We start from the raw sequence: 21,658 nt of genomic DNA on the forward strand, positions 1-21,658 counted from the left end.
AACTGAAACCTGTACATCTCATAAAGGAAACAGGTTCTTGGCAATAACCAAAGACAATTACCTCTCCCAACTGGTTCAGGACCCGACTAGAGGGACGGCCATACTGGACTTAGTATTAACCAATAGACCTGACAGAACAACAGACGTGCAGGTTGGGGGACACCTGGGAAATAGTGACCATAAAGTAATAACCTTCCAATTATCATTCAAAAGAGCGTTTCGACAGGGAGAAACAAAAATACCAAACTTCAAAAAAGCAAAATTTAGCCAACTAAGAGAGGCCATAGGCCTAACTAACTGGGACAAAGTCTTTAAAAATAAAAAAACTGCTACAAAATGGGATATTTTTAAAAGCATACTAAAATCTAATTGTGAGAGGTACATACCGTATGGGAATAAAGGGTTAAGGAACAAGAAGAAACCAATGTGGATAAATGGAACTGTAAAGAAAGCAATAAATGACAAAAAGAAAGCATTTAAATCCCTAAAACAGGAGGGTGGCACGGAAGCACTGAAAAACTAAGGAAAGGAAAAAAATAGAACATGTAAAAAACAAATAAAAGCGGCCAAACTAGAGACCGAGAGATTAATTGAGAAAGAGAGTAAAACTAACCCTAAAATGTTCTTCAATTATATAAATAGAAAAAAGAATAAATCTGAAGGTGTGGGCCCTTTACAGAGTAATGAGGGGGGAGTCGCAGAGAGCGACGAGGAGAAAGCAAATCTGTTAAATATTTCTTTATCCATTGTATTTACTGAGGAAAATAAACTGTCAGATGAAATGTAGAATGTAAAAGTAAATTCCCCATTAAAAGTGTCCTGTCTGACCCAGGAAGAAGTACAGCGGCGTCTTAAAAAGATTAAAAATGACAAATCGCCAGGACCAGATGGCATACACCCCCGTATCCTAAGGGAATTAAGTAATGTCATAGCCAGACCCTTATTTCTGATATTTGCAGACTCTATACTGACAGGGAGTGTTTCACTGGATATTTGCATAGCAAATGTGTTGCCAATATTCAAAAAGGGTCCAAAAACAGAGCCTGGAAACTATAGGCCGGTAAATTTAACATCCGTGGTGGGTAAACTGTTTGAAGATTTTCTAAGACATGCTATCTTGGAGCACCTCAATGAAAATAAGAAAATAACATTATTCATTAGGGATCGGTCATGCCAAACTAATTTAATCAGTTTCTATGAGGAGGTAAGTTCTAGACTTGACAGCAGCGAATCAATGAATGTCGTATATCTGGACTTCTCCAAAGCATTTGACACTGTACCGCATAAAAGGTTAGTATATAAAATGAGAATGCTCGGACTGGGATAAAACGTCTGTATGTGGGTAAGTAACTGGCTGAGGGATAGAAAACAGAGGGTGGTTATTAACGGTACATACTCAGATTGGGTCACTGTCACTAGTGGAGTACCTCAGGGGTCAGTATTGGGCCCTATTCTCTTCAATATATTTATTAATGATCTTGTAGAAGGCTTGCATAGTAAAGTGTAAATTTTTGCAGATGACACTAAACTGTGTAAAGTAATTGACACTGAAGAGGACAGTATACTGTGTATATATATATATACTACATAGGACATTATACTGTATATATACTACAGAGGACAGTATACTGTATATATACTACAGAGGACAGTATACTGTATATATACTACAGAGGACAGTATACTGTATATATACTACAGAGGACAGTATACTGTATATACACTACAGAGGACAGTATACTGTATATATACTACAGAGGACAGTATACTGTATATATACTACAGAGGACAGTATACTGTATATATACTACAGAGGACAGTATACTGTATATATACTACAGAGGACAGTATACTGTATATATATACTACAGAGGACAGTATACTGTATATATACTACAGAGGACAGTACACTGTATATATATACTACAGAGGACAGTATACTGTATATATACTACAGAGGACAGTATACTGTGTATATACTACAGAGGACAGTATACTGTATATATATACTACAGAGGACAGTATACTGTATATATATACTACATAGGACAGTATACTGTATATATATATACTACAGAGGACAGTATACTGTATATATACTACAGAGGACAGTATACTGTGTATATACTACAGAGGACAGTATACTGTGTATATACTACAGAGGACAGTATACTGTATATATATACACTGATGAGGACAGTATACTGTGTATATATACTACAGAGGACAGTATACAGCTACAGAGGGATCTGGATAGATTGGAGGCTTGGGCAGAGAAGTGGCAGATGAGGTTTAACACTGACAAATGTAAGGTTATGCACATGGGAAGGAATAATGCAAGTCACCCGTACATACTAAATGGTAAAACACTGGGTAACACTGACATGGAAAAGGATCTAGGAATTTTAGTGAACAGCAAACTAAGCTGTAGAAACCAGTGTCAGGCAGCTGCTGCCAAGGCCAATAAGAAAAATAGGTTGCATTAAAAGGGGCATAGATGGCGGTGATGAGAACATAGTCCTGCCACTTTACAAATCACTAGTCAGACCACACATGGAGTACTGTGTACAGTTCTGGGCTCCTGTGAACAAGGCAGACATAGCAGAGCTGGAGAGGGTCCAGAGGAGGGCAACTAAAGTAATAACTGGAATGGGGCAACTACAGTACCCTGAAAGATTATCAAAATTAGGGTTATTCACGTTAGAAAAAAGACGACTGAGGGGAGATCTAATTACTATGTATAAATATATCAGGGGTCAGTACAGAGACCTCTCCCATCATCCATTTATCCCCAGGACTGTGACGAGGGGACATCCTCTGCGTCTGGAGGAAAGAAGGTTTGTACACAAACATAGAAGAGGATTCTTTACGGTAAGAGCAGTGAGACTATGGAGCTCTCTGCCTGAGGAGGTGGTGATGGTGAGTACAATACAGGAATTCAGGAGGGGCCTGGATGTATTTCTGGAGTGTAATAATATTACAGGTTATAACTACTAGAGAGGGGTCGTTGATCCAGGGAGTTATTCTGATGCCTGATTGGAGTCGGGAAGGAATTTTTTCCCCCTTATGTGAGGAAAATTGGCTTCTACCTCACAGGGGTATTTTGCCTTCCTCTGGATCAACTTGCAGAATAACAGGCCGAACTGAATGGACGGAGGGCTTTTTTCGCCCTCATAAACTGTTACTATGTTTTTATGTTACAAGATCCCTTTAAGGTATAAGTATTACATTCACCGTGTCATCATAGTCCAACAACAAGTAAAGACCCAAACACAAACAACCCCCACCTCCAGCAAAAGGTCTGCTCAGCCATAATGTAGATTATTATTATTATTATTAATATTATTACAATATATGAGAAAAAAACATTGTTGTAACATTTTTATTCTCTTTCCGTTACAAACTTTGTTAAACTTATCCTTGTTTTTTATTCTTGCGGTGTCTCTAAGCTGTAAAACCCAGTAAAGGTCCTGAGCACACATGCCCTATACAGTGACATTTTGAATCTCTCTATTAGAGCCGTAATATTTTTATACCGTGTAGTAAAAGATGCCGACACGATGTTTGTTTTCTGTAACACGACATTTATAAGCCTCATCTCAAGATATTGCTGTTTTTTTTATCTTTTTGTTTTTCAGTTTTTTTTTTTGCAATTTGTGATGCAAAGGAGAAATGACTGTGTAGGCAGCGAAGGCTCCTGCAGCATCAGAGAGGCGTCTGGTTGCAGGAGGCGTTGAGCAATGTATTATATATGTCGCCATTGAGACGTGCAAAATATCATAAAACTGCAATGCACCCCGGACAGATTACAAACCCAGACTCGGCTCAGACTAAGACGAGGAATATTGTCCAAAGATTTTAACTCAACGTTCCAAAATACAAAAATTCTTGTAATTTTTTTGTTTTTGTTTTTATAGTAGGTTACATTTTAACTTCTGTTCTAGTTACAGTATAAGCAGAAAGTCTGAAACACTAACTCATGTAGAGGAAAAATACACACAGTATATGACAAAAATGACTAAAGCATATTTTTTTAAGTTATTTTAAGGGGAGTTTGTCATTTGCAAATTCTTTTAAACCCAATCCAGCGTCGTCATACATTACCTTTTGTTGCAAAATCTGATACAATCCTGAGAAAGCCCACTGTGCAAATTAGGTTTTAAAGGGGTATTCCCATCGCATACAGTGAGGGCATATCGCTAGGATAGGCTCCTATTGTCTGATAGGTGCGGGTCCCACCTCTGGGGCTGTGGCTGGAGGACCCCTTGATTTCTGGGGTCTGTCCACCACCAAGCGCTGCTCCCATACTAGTGAATGGGAGCCCACCGCACACGCACGGCCCCTGCTTCCATTCTTTTCTATGGGGCAGACAGGAATTGCCGAGCCAGCGCTCGGCTATTTTTGACGGCCCCATTTAAATAAATGGAGGACGGCTGAGCATGCGCAGTGCTCCCTCCATTAATTTCCACGCTCCGTTCTCGTTGTAGGTGGGACCCGCGCCTATCAGATAATGGGGGTGGGATATGCCCTCACTGTATGTGATGGCAAAACCTCTTTAAGTGCACCGAGGGTGCACCATGGCTTCTCGGCTTCTCGGCACTCCAGCCCTATCGTCAGGGCCAGGCTTGCCCCACATCACTGCCCCTGAAGTCCTGAGCGTGTACCGATAATTGAAACTCTGTAAATGTAGGAATCAAAGCTGCATTTCCGGTGCGCAGAAGAAATGCAAATTCCAAGTAGAATAAAAATCACTTATATTAAAGATCTCTTTGAGTTGACAAATCCAGTCAAATACAAATGACAACTGTTCTGGGACTGATTTTGAGACACATTTGCGGTGTAAGTTTACAATTCTGCTGGTAACTATTGGAAACAGCCAGCAAGCTTGTCGCCAAACACGCCCCTAACAGCTCAGCTGAGCGCCTGAAACATATGAGAAAAGTAGGGTTTTTCCACATGAGATGACTGCATAACGTAATGTATGTACACAGTGACTGCACCAGCAGAATAGTGAGTGCAGCTCTGGAGTATAATACAGGATGTAACTCAGGATCAGTACAGGATAAGTAATGTATGTACACAGTGACTGCACCAGCAGAATAGTGAGTGCAGCTCTGGAGTATAATACAGGATGTAACCCAGGATCAGTACAGGATAAGTAATGTATGTACACAGTGACTGCACCAGCAGAATAGTGAGTGCAGCTCTGGAGTATAATACAGGATGTAACTCAGGATCAGTACAGGATAAGTAATGTATGTACACAGAGACTGCACCAGCAGAATAGTGAGTGCAGCTCTGGAGTATAATACAGGATGTAACTCAGGATCAGTACAGGATAAGTAATGTATGTGCACAGTGACTGCACCAGCAGAATAGTGAGTGCAGCTCTGGAGTATAATACAGGATGTAACTCAGGATCAGTACAGGATAAGTAATGTATGTACACAGTGACTGCACCAGCAGAATAGTGAGTGCAGCTCTGGAGTATAATACAGGATAAGTACAGGATAAGTAATGTAATGTATGTACACAGTGACTGCACCAGCAGAATAGTGAGTGCAGCTCTGGAGTATAATACAGGATGTAACTCAGGATCAGTACAGGATAAGTAATGTATGTACACAGTGACTGCACCAGCAGAATAGTGAGTGCAGCTCTGGAGTATAATACAGGATGTAACTCAGGATCAGTACAGGATAAGTAATGTATGTACACAGTGACTGCACCAGCAGAATAGTGAGTGCAGCTCTGGAGTATAATACAGGATGTAACTCAGGATCAGTACAGGATAAGTAATGTATGTGCACAGTGACTGCACCAGCAGAATAGTGACTACAAGAGAATTTAGACTAGAACCTTCAGAATCACAGGTGCATATCCATGAAGCAAACATAATTACAAAAAACAAGATGGCTGCACACCATTATACATACAAACAACAGAGCCAAGAAAATAATGAGTGCAGCTCTGGAGTATAATACAGGATGTAACTCAGGATTAGTATAGGATAAGTAATGTAATGTATATACACAGTGACTGCACCAGCAGAATAGTGAGTGCAGCTCTGCACTATAATACAGGATGTAACTGTCACGGCTGTGTCATGGTCTGGTGGTAGTGGACGGTGACACTTTTGCCGTGCATGCTTTTTACCGGTGGCCATGTGTAATTTTTAGCATGTTTACACACTTCCCCTTTAAGGTTGTTGTCCATTCCCATCCTGGCAGTGGATGGTTAAAGTGTGAGCAAGGTGGAGCTTGGTGTGGGCTCTTATACGGTAGTACTTGGGCTTGGAGCCTGAGGTTAGTGGGACGTCAGCTTCTTGTGGAGCTGGAGTTATGCTGCCATCCTGAACCTTACCATCTGTCCAGTTTGGGGGCCACCTTGTTGGACATAGATTGTCATCTCTTATGTATCCTCCATGTTCTCTACCTTACCTGTGTTGATGTTTGGTGTGGGTTTATGTTCAGGGTGTGGTGTACGTCTTGTTGTTAGTTTCATGTCTGGTCTTTTGGTGTTGTTCGTCCAGCATGTATGCAAGGCATTTCCCTGTGTGTTGTGCAACCAGTGAGGGGGCTCCTGGGTTCCACGGAGGGGGAACCGCGTTGACCACCTGCCTGTGGAAGTGGGCTTCAGGGTTTCCCAGAGGGGGAACCACTAGTCAGTAGCAGTTGTTGTTTCATCTAGTTGTTGTGGCAGGTGTACTGTTGTTCCAGTGTGTGTTGTTTGTGCTTGGTGCTTACCTGCCAATCTGGTTTATGCTACTGTCTGCTCCTTTCTTGTTGCTAGGCCTGCTGGAGACTCTGGTTCATCCGTGTCGTGGATGAACAGGTCTTCTCCTAGCCTGACATTATTACCAGGGATCTCTAGGGTTAGTATGGGTATGAGCCCTCCCACCATTAGGGTTCGCTCATACAGTAAGGAGGTCAGGGCTAGGATTTAGGGATGTGTTAGAAGGTGACCTGCTCCCTTTATTCCTGTTTCTAGGCCTAGTGACATATCCCGCCAACCTACATTGTACGGTGTTTAGTTTCCCCCCACTCCCCACCGTGACAGTAACTCAGGATCAGTACATGATCAGTAATGTAATGTATCTACACAGTGACTGTACCAGCAGAATAGTGAGTGCAGCTCTGGGATATAATACAGGATGTAACTCAGGATCAGTACAGGATAAGTAATGTAATGTATGTACACAATGACTGCACCAGCAGAATAGTGAGTGCAGCTCTGGAGTATAGTACAGGATGAAACTCAGGATCAGTACAGGATACAGTAAGTAATGTATGTACACTGTGTAGATCATGAGACGGTTTCTGGAGTTGCACATACGGTTAAATATGCAGATGTTGCTGTTTGTTTTTTAGTTTTCTTTCCAATATGATCATTCTCCAATTTCTTCTCCTTCAATGAAACAGAATTTTTTATTATAAGCACACAGGCCTGTGCAGGGATTGTCGTAGCTACATGTCGGCAAAAGCTGCTTTCTTCAATAAAGGCTCCAGCATAAGTGTAAGATCTTCTCATTAATTTCTTTACATTTCGTGGAGTCTGCATCTTATTTATTTATAAGGCATCTCGTCCAAAATACAAGCAGGTATTTACCTGATGAAGTCATTATGCGGCTTCACTTACTCTAATGTCTGGGAAAAAGTCTCGCCTTTGGCTAGGCAGGTTTAGATGCAATAGCAATGCTGCCATCTGCTGGTGATAATTAGATAAGCACATTCTTTCTGTGTCTAAAAATATATAGGAGTGGACTGCAACCTGTGGTTCTGTATCTGTTGGGGAACTACAACTTCCAGCATGACCTGACATATTTTAGTAGCATTAATTAACCAAGGAATTTGGAGGGGGGGGGGGGGGAATGGTACAACCCTCTCCTGTGATCTGCCACAGTCACTGTTAGGTTTGTGTTAGGTGCTTTCTGGTTCCCATTATGGCACCCTTTATTATTTAAGTGCAAATGCACAGGGTCCCCATAAATGTTCTGCCCACTCCCTCATAGAACCACTAAATATATGGCCTGTGATTGCTAGACATACAGTAATAGCTCAAGTGCCAGTACCAATTGTCTGTATGGGCTCCATATATTTCTGATATTGGAGTTATTCACTTGGATTTCAATGTCTCTGAATTTCAATATCTTTCCTAAAAACCCCAAATTAAACAGATTAGCTTTCCTTTCAATCAAGTAAAAGCACTAAGCCCATGTGTCTCCCAGAAAAGCTGAGCAGTATTGGCTGGTCTACGATTCTCCTCATGCATACTTGGTCTCCCTAATGAGAAATAGTAACCCCGAAGAATACCCCCCAAGGCCACTCAGCTAATTGGGACAATTATTTCTTGAGATACCTAGTACTCTTGTCCCTTTGGAAGAAGAATTGGGTTGCATGTTTAATTCACAGAAGTGTCGTACTGGGTCACTTATTAGTCTTGTCCTTTTGGAAGGATTGCATGTCTTATTTCCAATAGAGTATTATGTGTCGGTCTTTGTCTCTAGTCTTTTAGACTCTACCTCTTGTCTACCAGAGACTGTAATATACATATTTTAAGAGCATCTGGCAGTGGACATTGGAATGCAAGCTACTTCATATGTATCGGTATTGATTTCTCTAAATACTATGCAGTGAGCTCCCCCTAGTGGCTGGTGAAAAATCTCAAGGTTTCAAATGTCTCTGTTGCCAAATGTAAAATCCAGCTTTTTTGTTACGATCTAATATCAGACAATAATCTGCTCTCTTCTTCCACATCTAAAAACATTTATGACCACCAAGCATGAAGGACGCTGGTTGGTCCCAGAACTGCTAATTTTGGTGCCATCACCCATTATCAGGCTGTATAGAGATAGTAAACTGTGCAATGCAGGTGATTGCAACTATTATACTGTAAGAGCCTGAAGAAGGCTCTGACCTGGCCCCATAACTCGTAGCAATTGTTGTACTGGGGAAGTTTCTTTGGATTCTCCTTCACAATCTCCTCGTTAATGGTGCAGGTGAAACCCATTGAAGTGCAGTAAGTAGAATGTATTCCGTCTCTTTTACAGTGTCATAAAACCAAACGTGAAGCGCAATTGCTGGAGGCAACTTTTTACCAATGCTCACTTATCACAAAATCAATCGCTGTGTAATGTCGCTTTCTGCGTTCGCTCGTGGAACTGAAGACTCGCTAGAATATGCGGCATCCAGGAAATATTTCACATTCTGCAGTATATGGAAAAATGTCCATGACTTGAGATGCAACTATTTGCTGTAGCTTAAAAATTGGAACAAAAGTGACTTTCAAAAAGTGGCATGGTATGATGGGACGTGACATGATGTGGGCAGGGTGTGACATGATGTGGTGGGTTGTGGCATGGTTTAGCTGGCTATGGCATGGTTTTGTGTGGCAAGGCATGTCATCGTGTGGTGGGGTATGGTATGGTATAGTATGGTGGGTCTGGTTGTGGGATAAGGCATGGCATGGTGTTATCAGGCAGGGTATGGCATGGTATGGTGGGGTATGGTATGGTATGATGGGTCTGGTTGTGGGATATGGCATGGTGTGATGAGGCAGAGTATGGCATGGTGTGGTGGGGTTTGGAGTGACATGCTGTGGTGGGGCATGGCATTGTTTAGCAGGGTGTTGTGGGGCAGGACATGGTGTAATAGGGCAGGTTATGGTGTGATGGGGCAAAACAGGACGTGTCATGGTGTGGTGAGGCAGATGTGGCATGGTGTGATAGGAAGGGGCAGGGTTGGTCATGGTGTGGTGGCGACAGTGCATGTCATGATGTTTTGGGGAAGGTCTGGCATGATGTGGTTGGGGTGAGGCGGTTGGTGGTTGTAGATTTTCAAAGGGGTTATCTCATTTGGGCAATTTCTACTTGTTAGGAGGATCTCTTGACAATATCACAAACTGTCTACCGATAACCTCAGGGATCAGGTGTAATCTGCAGTAGTAAGTGATCAGTTTTCATGCACTGCCACCACTGGAGAAATGAAGTATTACACTATGATGACCTGATGGTTCACTCCTACAAGGGTTAATGTACGCTGTGCTTGCACTTCCATTGATCACAATAGTTAATGTGACTTTATTATACACTCTGTATTCCAAAAGAGTGTATATGGATAGGAATTAGTTAATGCGTAGTCCTTAGTGATTAATGCCAGTTAGTGGGCTGACCCCGCTTCCCTGGTTAGTGAGTTTCTGGCAAGTAGGCCAAGAGCAAAGATATGTGTGATACCTCATTTTGTTTTAAACAGAAAATCAGTAGCTGCATCAGAAACTGTCCAGGGAAACACCATCCCTGTGAATGTAAAGCTGGCAGAAAAGCAACAGTGCTAAGAACCAACCTCTGAGGGAGAGAAGGATGGACTTTTTACAGATGGTTAAGGACCATTGAGAAGGGGCAGTGCGTGGACAAAAATGCCAGTGAAAGATAACACACGTTTATGGCTATAGACTTCACTGCACATGGTTTGAGGTCTTTGATTCTGGCACCCTTTCAAACCGTTGAGACAGACGTGCCTTCTGTTCTAGGACTGCATTCTGCAGTTGGGCATTGCAGACAAAAATTAAGAGAACTTGAATGACCTTGGTCAATTGGGAAGATTGCCTGTTTCTATAGAAAGGGACTCGGAGAGGACCACCATAGTAGCCACCAACCTTTGGGAAAAGTCTTCCCTGTGATATACCTGACAACTGTGCCTACTCCCCGTGCTTGCACAGTTCTACTCATTAATTCCATTAAAGAGACTATCTACTGTAACTAAGCTGGCCTAGTCACTACCTCCCTCATCCATCGGCCCCTCCACTGTGCCCCTTGCTTACACCCTGTTACCCACCCATCCAACATAAAGGGCACCCCAGCCACCACCAGGCTGAAGCCTCTCAAGCAGTGGGTCTGTCCTGAGGGGGAGAAGGGTTGTGGCCCTCCATTCACTACCTGCACAGCCCAGGGAGACCTGGAACAGGATTAGCCATCCTGTGGGCTACCACCAAGGTCATTGCCGCCACCACCACTCTCATCTCCCCTTTCTACCATGCATCTTCTCAGCGGGCCAGCACACTGCAACAAAACTACCGTGGGATGCACCCCTTCCTGCACTGTGATTTACCGTACTATTAGGTCATTCCCATGGACAGACATACTGACCTACACGACAACCCGCTGTAATGGATGGGATCGGGGATAACTCTTATCCCAAAGCGTCTAATTCCTTAGACGCTGTTGTCATTTCCGACCTCGTCATCTGAGTGTTTAGAGGAAAGGGGCTCCCTCTGTCACTCCATTGGCCCCCTGCAACACAATCATACTGATGGGTTTTCATGGCAGCTGAGGGCCTAACAAAGTCCTTCATGAGTCATGACCACAATGTGTATGTGCCTATTAGGCCCCAAAAGGTTGCCTGTCAGTAAAGTGCTGACAAGCAATAATACTCTGCAGTACAGTCATATTGTAGTGTATGATATGAGCAATTAGAGGAACGCTTGTTCACACACAATAGTGGGATGTTAAAAAAAAATCGAAATTCCAAGTTAAAAATTCTCCCTTTTTTAAATAAATTCAGTTTTTATTGAATAAAAATAAATAAAAAACATAAATAATTAAATGCAACCCATATATGCCTGATATTTTCAATGATTTATTCACTCTTCTCAATGAATAACATAAAAACTTGTTATTTATTGTTCGACTCATTTCACAAAAAATATAATAAACAGTGATAAAAAAAAAAAGCTTCTCCAAAATGGTACCAATAAAAACGATATGGAATGTGAAAACACAAAAATAAATTATTTGTGCTAAAATAGAAAAACATAAACAAAACTTTATAAATTTGGTATTTTTATGTCATTTATACTGGGATAAAAAGTAGTGGAATTGCAGTTTTTTCCAATAATAATAAAAGCAAGGCTACTTTCACATCTGCGTTTTCATATCCGCTATTAAGATCCGTCATAGGATTTCAATAGCGGAAGAAAACGTTTCAGTTTTGTCCCCATTCATTGTCAATGGGGACAAAACTGAACTGAACGAAACGGAGAGCACCAAAATATATTCCGTTCTGTTTGGTTGCGCTCCCATCGCGGACAGAATAACGATGCAAGCAGCGTTTTTCTGTCTACGGTGTGGTGCAGAGCAAAACGGATCCATCCTGACACACAATGTAAGTCAATGGGGACGGATCCGTTGTCTCTGACACAATTGAAAACGGATCCATCCCCCATTGACTTTCAATGGTGTTCATGATGGATCCGTCACGGCTATAGAAGACATAATACAACCAGATCGGTTCATGACGGATGAATGCGGTTGTATTATGGTAACAGAAGCATTTTTGCAGATCCATGACAGATCCACAAAAAACGCTAATGTGAAAGTAGCCTAATACAATAGCCCAAAGAGAGCTGCCACGCTACATTTTCTGTGCTGCTTTTTTGTAGGCTCTTTTTTCTAGCTTTTTGTGATGTTTTTGCCAAATAGTCAAATAGTTTATTGCAGCCTATGCTTCTATTATGTTTTTTTTGTTTTTTGTTTAGCATTTTGGCAAGCGATGCATTTTTCTATAGGAAAGTATCGATCCCCTCTAATGTCACTTCTTTTTTAGGTCAGAGTGAAAAACTACATTGGTAAAAATATACACAACACACAATGCCACTTGCACTTTTTCAAGTAAGGCAGAAAAAAACTATGAAAGTCTATGAGACCAAAACAGCATGCTACAATTTCAAAAAATGCCAATGCCAAAAAAAGTTTCAAAACATTTCAATATCTGGAGCTGGCATTTTATAAATGCAGAACAAAAAATTTAAAAAATGCACTAAAAAACACAAAACTCTTAAATATCATCAGGAAAGGATGAGTGACAGCAACTTTAAAAGGGTTTTCCTGGGGAATATATATACACTCACCTAAAGAATTATTAGTGCCCCCATACTAATACGGTGTTGGACCCCCTTTTGCCTTCAGAACTGCCTTAATTCTACGTGGCATTGATTCCACAAGGTGCTGATAGCATTCTTTAGAAATGTTGGCCCATATTGATAGGATAGCATCTTGCAGTTGATGGAGATTTGAGGGATGCACATCCAGGGCACGAAGCTCCCGTTCCACCACATCCCAAAGATGCTCTATTGGGTTGAGATCTGGTGACTGTGGGGCCAGTTTAGTACAGTGAACTCATTGTCATGTTCAAGAAACCAATGTGAAATGATTGGAGCTTTGTGACATGGTGCATTATCCTGCTGGAAGTAGCCATCAGAGGATGGATACATGTTCTCATTCTGTTTATGCCAAATTCGGACTCTACCATTTGAATGTCTCAACAGAAATCGAGACTCATCAGACCAGGCAACATTTTCCAGTCTTCAACAGTCCAATTTTGGTGAGCTTGTGCAAATTGTGGCCTCTTTTTCCTATTTGTAGTGGAGATGAGTGGTACCCGGTGGGGTCTTCTGCTGTTGTAGCCCATCCGCCTCAAGGTTGTGCGTGTTGTGGCTTCACAAATGCTTTGCTGCAGACCTCGGTTGCAACGAGTGGTTATTTCAGTCAACGTTGCTCTTCTATCAGCTTGAATCAGTCGGCCCATTCTCCTCTGACCTCTAGCATCCACAAGGCATTTTTGCCCACAGGACTGCCGCATACTGGATGTTTTTCCCTTTTCACACCATTCTTTGTAAACCCTAGATATGGTTGTGCGTGAAAATCCCAGTAACTGAGCAGATTGTGAAATACTCAGACCGGCCCGTCTGGCACCAACAACCATGCCACGCTCAAAATTGCTTAAATCACCTTTCTTCCCCATTCTGACATTCAGTTTGGAGTTCAGGAGATTGTCTTGACCAGGAGCACCCCCCTAAATGCATTGAAGCAACTGCCATGTGATTGGTTGAGTAGATAATTGCATTAATGAGAAATAGAACAGGTGTTCCTAATAATTCTTTAGGTGAGTGTATATATATATATATATATATATATATATATATTTTAATGGGGCAGAATGGGTTAAATGGGATGTCCAGGATTACAAAAACATGACTGCTTTCTTACAACAACAGCACCAGACCTGTCCACAGGTTGAGTTCGATATTGATTTTAATAGAGCTGAGCTGCAATACCACACACAGGGGTTAGTGCTGTTTTTGGAAGAAAGCAGCCAGCGTTTTCTAATCTTGGACAACCTTTTTTTAAAACAGGTAATCACTACTCACCTGATGGGTCTGATGCCGATCTGATGCTGCTCCGATCCTTGATATTCTCACTTCCTGATCCAGGAAATAGTCCAGGATGCCCAATCACTGTCTGCAACTGTGACCCATCTAAGCTAATGATTGGCTGACCGTACAGTTCCAAGCCATCTTTTTTGTGTCAAGCCCAGGACTGGGGAGTGAAGAACCTAGGGTACCGGAGCAGAATCATCAGCACTGGGAAATTGGTGACGTGAGCAATGTTGTTGTTTTTTTTTTTTTTTTTCAATCCATTCTACCCCATCATTTTAAGTATTCCCCTGGAAAACTCCTTTAAAAATGTACCTCATGCCAGCAAAAACAAGCAAACATTATGGCTTTCAAAATGCAGGGATGAAAAAGCAAATAAATAAATGACTAACTAAATAAAATCACTGTAATCCAAATAAAACAGCTCCTCCACAGGAGAAATGGAGCATTACAACCGGCCTATCTAAATCAATGAACTATCTATATAGAGCAGGACAGGACAGGTTCTACAAAGAAGCTGTCACTGCGCAGTGTGGTAAATACACTCCACACTGAAGACAGAAGAGAAGGGAAAAGGTATTAGGCCTGCAATCTAGGGAAATGGTCACACCTAGTGAGTCCCTACGCCGAGCCCTGACTGCTATCAGTATGAACAGACCTTGGTGGTAGGAATGTTCATACGCAGGAACCTAAGCCCAATCTCACCCTAACAGGGCCCTGCAGATAGTGTCAGGACACGGATGGCCTTTTCCTTCCCAGATGAAGGAATAGGAGACCCCCTTAGGCCTAATATCAGCAGGTAGGGGAAAACAACAAAGAAGATAAACTTAACTTCCAGAAGTATGCGGACGAGCAGGAACTCAGAGAGAACCAACACCAGGACTTCCACAAACAAAGAGCTCCTTGTCACTAGACCTTTCTAAGAAGTAGGGACTGTAGGGATGACCCCTTATAGCACTGCAATCAGTACATTCCAGTTGCCGGGTTTAACGGCTGTATGCATACAGTAAGGGACTAACAATGGACCCCAGAGGTGTCCAATAATAATGAGTTTACTTATGGCTGTATATTTAATGGACCCGGGGCTGTTTGACCATATATGGTAATGGGCACTGATGACATCACAGGGATACCCCATAGAGGCGATCAGCTGTGATCAAGCCATGTAAGGGAGTGAACTACAGATATCAGGGTTTATCTCTGATCTCCACCATTGCAGATGGATTGCAGCTACTGTATAGTAGCCCATGATCACTATGTGATCGACAGTGACCCCTGCCCATTACAGACATTTTAGTCATGGCCCGAGGCGGGGGCCACTTGGAGGAACGTGAAGCATCTTCAGTATTAAGTCCCCTGATGACTTCCATTTATCACTACTGATTATTTTTCATATTCCTATTGGCACAAATGTAATATAAAAATACTTATTTTCCAAGATAATTTTTCCGAGCTCCAGACTTTCGGTATTTTGGGAATATACTTCAATGAAATTATTTTTTAATTATTGTAGTGATTCAGAAAGAAGAAGAAGAAATCACATTTGTGCAGGAGAAGTCTCTGTATTGAGGTGGATTCCCCCTGGAGCGAAGTTATTGGTGTGCGAGCTTATTAACAGTAATTATCTCCCTCCACAACCTAAAAAGATAACATGGCAGCGCGGCCCGCGAAGAGGTGGACGATTGATTCTCACGCAGAAATGTATCCCAATAGGTTAAAAAGGTTTTCGACTTTAGTTACAAAGCTTTTATCATTTAACAAGTTCTAAGACTTTCAAGTACCCTTTGCATTACCATTTCTTATCATTTTCAAGATCCATGCTTGCTGTCAGTGAATGGGAACACTCTGGTTTGCATTCACAGATGGGAGGGGGCAGGCTGTTCTCTTCCAGAATACTGTGTGTCATCTGCCCCTGTACTTTTTCTCCCTGTTTTAGGTGTGGTTGACCTGGTGCATCATGTCTGGCATGAGCAGGCCACGAGGTAGAATGGAACAATTGGCACCCAGTAGTGAGCGAAACTGAAAGCCTTTGTCGTCATCATGATGTCACTAACCTGCGCTGTGCATCATTACATCAGCCATGGTCCACATTGGGTGTTGGGTAAAGTCCTGGCCTGATCTGCTCTACGTGGACTTCCTGGGACCTCCTCCCTCCTCTACGGTGCTCCCTCCTTTGCGGTGCTCCCTCCTCTGCGGTGCTCCTTCCTCTCCGGTGCTCCCTCCTCTCTGGTGCTCCCTCCTCCATGGGGTTTCTTCCTCTCCAGTACTCCTTCTTCTCTGGGGCTCCCTCCTCTGCGGTGCTCCCTCCTCCGCGATGCTCCTTCTTCTACGGTGCTCCCTCCTCTGTGGTGCTTCCTCCGCTGCAGTGCTCCCTCCTCCGCGGTGCTCCTTCCTTTACGGTGCTCCCTCCTCTGTGGTGCTCCTTCCTCTACAGTGCTCCCTTCTCTGTGGTGCTCCCTCCTCCGCTGTGATCCTTCCTCTACGATGCTCCCTCCTCTGTGGTGCTCCTTCCTCTACAGTGCTCCCTTCTCTGTGGTGCTCCCTCCTCTGCGGTGCTTCTTCCTCTATAGTGGTCCCTACTCTGTGGTGCTCCCTCCTCTGTGGTTTTTCTTTTTCTGCGGTGTTCTCTTCTCTGCGGTGCTCTCTCCTCTGCTGTGCTCCCTCCTCTGTGGTGCTCCCTCCTCCGTGGTGCTCCCTCCTCTGTGGTGCTCCCTCCTTTGTGGTGCTTCTTCCTCTGCGGTGCTCTCTCCTCTGCTGTGCTCCCTCCTCTGTGGTGCTCCCTCCTCCGCGGTGCTCCCTCCTCTGTGGTGCTCCCTCCTTTGTGATGCTTCTTCCTCTGCAGTGCTCTCTCCTCTGCTGTGCTCCCTCCTCTGTGGTGCTCCCTCCTCTGCGGTGCTCCCTCCTCTGCGGTCCCAGGGAGTCCATGTAAAGCAGGGGTACATGCAGTGAGCTGTAGAGCTGGGCTCATAAATCGGACCATGACCAAATTACAGTAGGATGGTTTGCTCCAAAAGGTAGAAGTTTGCCCTGTATTGACCCACGGAGCGCAAGTAGGTTCCACTCTGCATTATTAGGCACATGGGGAAGCCAAGGGATGAGGATGTAACCCCCAACCCATGCAATAGTTATGCTATGGACAGTTTTATAACAAGAGTATCTCCATTCACCAAGCATCTTGTCAATGATGAGGAATTAAAACTGAAAGTCTATTAGAAAGTTGGAGAACTTTTCATTTATACACTGATTAATCTTCCTTTCTATAAAACTGGAAGACTCCTTTAAGGAATCGAGATTCGGCCTTTGCTTCCCTTGCACATGGCAGAACCTCTGGAAAGCGCTTCGGTTTGCATCTTTGCAGGTCACGCTGCGAGGCTGGGCAGTAAACCAAGCAGTTTATCTAACAAGTGTTTCAAAGGTTTCTCAAGCATTCCAAACCTCATTTATCAAGTGCCGCACTAAATTTGCTGCCGCCATTGTCTGCCAGAACATTTAGCCCTGCAAAACCAGATGCAGCTGCATTTAAATGTATTAAATTGTCACAGATCGGCAAACAGTGAAGGTTTCTATCTGGGCCAGAATTATTTTTGGATTTTAATTATTAGCATAAGACTAGGTTCACATAGCACTCAGTGTGTGTGGAAGGATGTAAGAGCAGAAGGGGGTGAGAGAAGGCACCATTGCTGGAGTGGGAAAGGCAATCCAGGCTAAATAAGTACCATCCATAGCACCCATAGCCCTGTTATAGTGCCAGCCACATCATAATGCCAACCACAAACCCCTCCCAAGAACTCCTATAGAAGCCCTTTAACATCTCTAAACACAGAACCTTCATAACAGTGCCAGCCACTGTGCCCAATAACAGTCACATGACAGTGCCAGTCACAAGTCCTTCATAACAACTCCAGCCACAGTGCTCCCATAACAGTGCCAGCCACAGTGCTCCCATAACAGTACCAACCACAGTGCTCCCATAACACTGCCAACCACAGTGCTCCCATAACAACTCCAGCCACAGTGCTCCCATAACAATGCCAGCCACAGTGCTCCCATAACAGTGCCAACCACAGTGCTCCCATAACAACTCCAGCCACAGTGCTCCCATAACAGTGCCAGCCACAGTGCTCCCATAACAGTGCCAACCACAGTGCTCCAATAACACTGCCAGCCACAGTGCTCCCATAACAATGCCAGCCACAGTGCTCCCATAACAACTCCAACCACAGTGCTCCCATAACAGTGCCAGCCACAGTGCTCCCATAACAATGCCAGCCACAGTGCTCCCATAACAACTCCAGCCACAGTGCTCCCATAACAGTGCCAACCACAGTGCTCCCATAACAATGCCAGCCACAGTGCTCCCATAACACTGCCAACCACAGTGCTCCCATAACAACTCCAGCCACAGTGCTCCCATAACAGTGCCAGCCACAGTGCTCCCATAACAATGCCAGCCACAGTGCTCCCATAACAGTGCCAGCCACAGTGCTCCCATAACAATGCCAACCACAGTGCTCCCATAACAATGCCAACCACAGTGCTCCCATAACAATCCCAACCACATTACTCCCATAACAGTGCCAGCCACAGTGCTCCCATAACAACTCCAGCCACAGTGCTCCCATAACAATGCCAGCCACAGTGCTCCCATAACACTGCCAGCCACAGTGCTCCCATAACAACTTCAGCCACAGTGCTCCCATAACAGTGCCAGCCACAGTGCTCCCATAACAGTACCAACCACAGTGCTCCCATAACAATGCCAGCCACAGTGCTCCCATAATAACTCCAGCCACAGTGCTCCCATAACAGTGCCAACCACAGTGTTCCCATAACAACGCAAGCCACAGTGCTCCCATAACAACTCCAGCCACAGTGCTCCCATAACAATGCCAGCCACAGTGCTTCCATAACAACTCCAGCCACAGTGCTCCCATAACAACTTCAGCCACAGTGCTCCCATAACAGTGCCAGCCACAGTGCTCCCATAACAGTACCAACCACAGTGCTCCCATAACAATGCCAGCCACAGTGCTCCCATAATAACTCCAGCCACAGTGCTCCCATAACAGTGCCAACCACAGTGTTCCCATAACAACGCAAGCCACAGTGCTCCCATAACAACTCCAGCCACAGTGCTCCCATAACACTGCCAGCCACAGTGCTCCCATAACAATGCCAACCACAGTGCTCCCATAACAATGCCAACCACAGTGCTCCCATAACAATCCCAACCACATTACTCCCATAACAGTGCCAGCCACAGTGCTCCCATAACAACTCCAGCCACAGTGCTTTCATAACAATGCCAGCCACAGTGCTCCCATAACAACTCCAGCCACAGTGCTCCCATAACAGTGCCAGCCACAGTGCTCCCATAACAGTACCAACCACAGTGCTCCCATAACACTGCCAACCACAGTGCTCCCATAACAATGCCAGCCACAGTGCTCCCATAATAACTCCAGCCACAGTGCTCCCATAACAGTGCCAACCACAGTGTTCCCATAACAACGCCAGCCACAGTGCTCCCATAACAACTCCAGCCACAGTGCTCCCATAACAATGCCAGCCACAGTGCTCCCATAACAACTCCAGCCACAATGCTCCCATAACAACTCCAGCCACAGTGCTCCCATAACAACTCCAGCCACAGTGCTCCCATAACAGTGCCAGCCACAGTGCTCCCATAACAGTGCCAGCCACAGTGCTCCCATAACAATGCCAACCACAGTGCTCCCATAACAATCCCAACCACATTACTCCCATAACAGTGCCAGCCACAGTGCTCCCATAACACTGCCAGCCACAGTGCTCCCATAACAACTCCAGCCACAGTGCTCCCATAACAGTGCAGCCACAGTGCTCCCATAACAATGCCAACCACAGTGCTCCCATAACAGTACCAACCACAGTGCTCCCATAACACTGCCAACCACAGTGCTCCCATAACAATGCCAGCCACAGTGCTCCCATAATAACTCCAGCCACAGTGCTCCCATAACAGTGCCAACCACAGTGTTCCCATAACAACGCCAGCCACAGTGCTCCCATAACAACTCCAGCCACAGTGCTCCCATAACAGTGCCAGCCACAGTGCTCCCATAACAACTCCAGGCACAGTGCTCCCATAACAATGCCAGCCACAGTGCTCCCATAACACTGCCAGCCACAGTGCTCCCATAACAACTCCAGCCACAGTGCTCCCATAACAGTGCCAGCCACAGTGCTCCCATAACAGTACCAACCACAGTGCTCCCATAACACTGCCAACCACAGTGCTCCCATAACAATGCCAGCCACAGTGCTCCCATAATAACTCCAGCCACAGTGCTCCCATAACAGTGCCAACCACAGTGTTCCCATAACAACGCCAGCCACAGTGCTCCCATAACAGTGCCAGCCACAATGCTCCCATAACAATGCCAGCCAGTGCTCCCATAACAATGCCAGCCAGTGCTCCCATAACAACTCCAACCACAGTGCTCCCATAACAGTGCCAGCCACAGTGCTCCCATAACAATGCCAGCCACAGTGCTCCCATAACAACTCCAGCCACAGTGCTTCCATAACAGTACCAGCCACAGTGCTCCCATAACAACACCAGCCACAGTGCTCCCATAACAACTCCAGCCGCAGTGCTCCCATAACAGTGCCTGCCACAGTGCTCCCATAACAACTCCAGCCACAGTGCTCCCATAACAACTCCAGCCACAGTGCTCCCATAACAGTGCCAGCCACAGGGCTCCCATAACAATGCCAACCACAGTGCTCCCATAACAATGCCAACCACAGTGCTCCCATAACAGTGCCAACCACAGTACTCCCATAACACTGCCAGTCACAGTGCTCCCATAACACTGCCAGCCACAGTGCTCCCATAACAGTGCCAACCACAGTGCTCCCAAAACACTGCCAGTCACAGTGCTCCCATAACAGTGCCAACCACAGTGCTCCCAAAACACTGCCAGTCACAGTGCTCCCATAACAGTGCCAACCACAGTGCTCCTATAACAGTGCCAACCACAGTGCTCCCATAACACTGCCAACCACAGTGCTCCTATAACAGTGCCAACCACAGTGCTCCCATAACAGTGCCAACCACAGTGCTCCCATAACAGTGCCAACCACAGTGCTTCTATAACAGCTCTATAACAATACCAACCACAGGACCCAGAAAGCAGTGCTAGCCACTGTGCTCCAATAATAGTCACATAACATTGCCAGTCAAAAGTCCCTCATAACACCAGCCACAGTGTTCCTATAACAGTGCCAACCATGGTGCTCCCATAACAGTCACATAAAATTGCCAGCCACAGTGCTCCTATAACAGCTCTATAGCAATACCAACCACAGGACCCATATAGCAGTGCCAGCCACTGTGCTCGAAAAAAAAGTCTCAAAACCTTGCCAATCACAAGTCCCTTGTAACAACGCCAGCCGCAGTGCTCCC

Source organism: Bufo bufo, chromosome 3 (genome assembly GCF_905171765.1).
Source record: "Bufo bufo chromosome 3, aBufBuf1.1, whole genome shotgun sequence".
NCBI classification, from domain to species: Eukaryota; Metazoa; Chordata; class Amphibia; order Anura; family Bufonidae; genus Bufo; species Bufo bufo.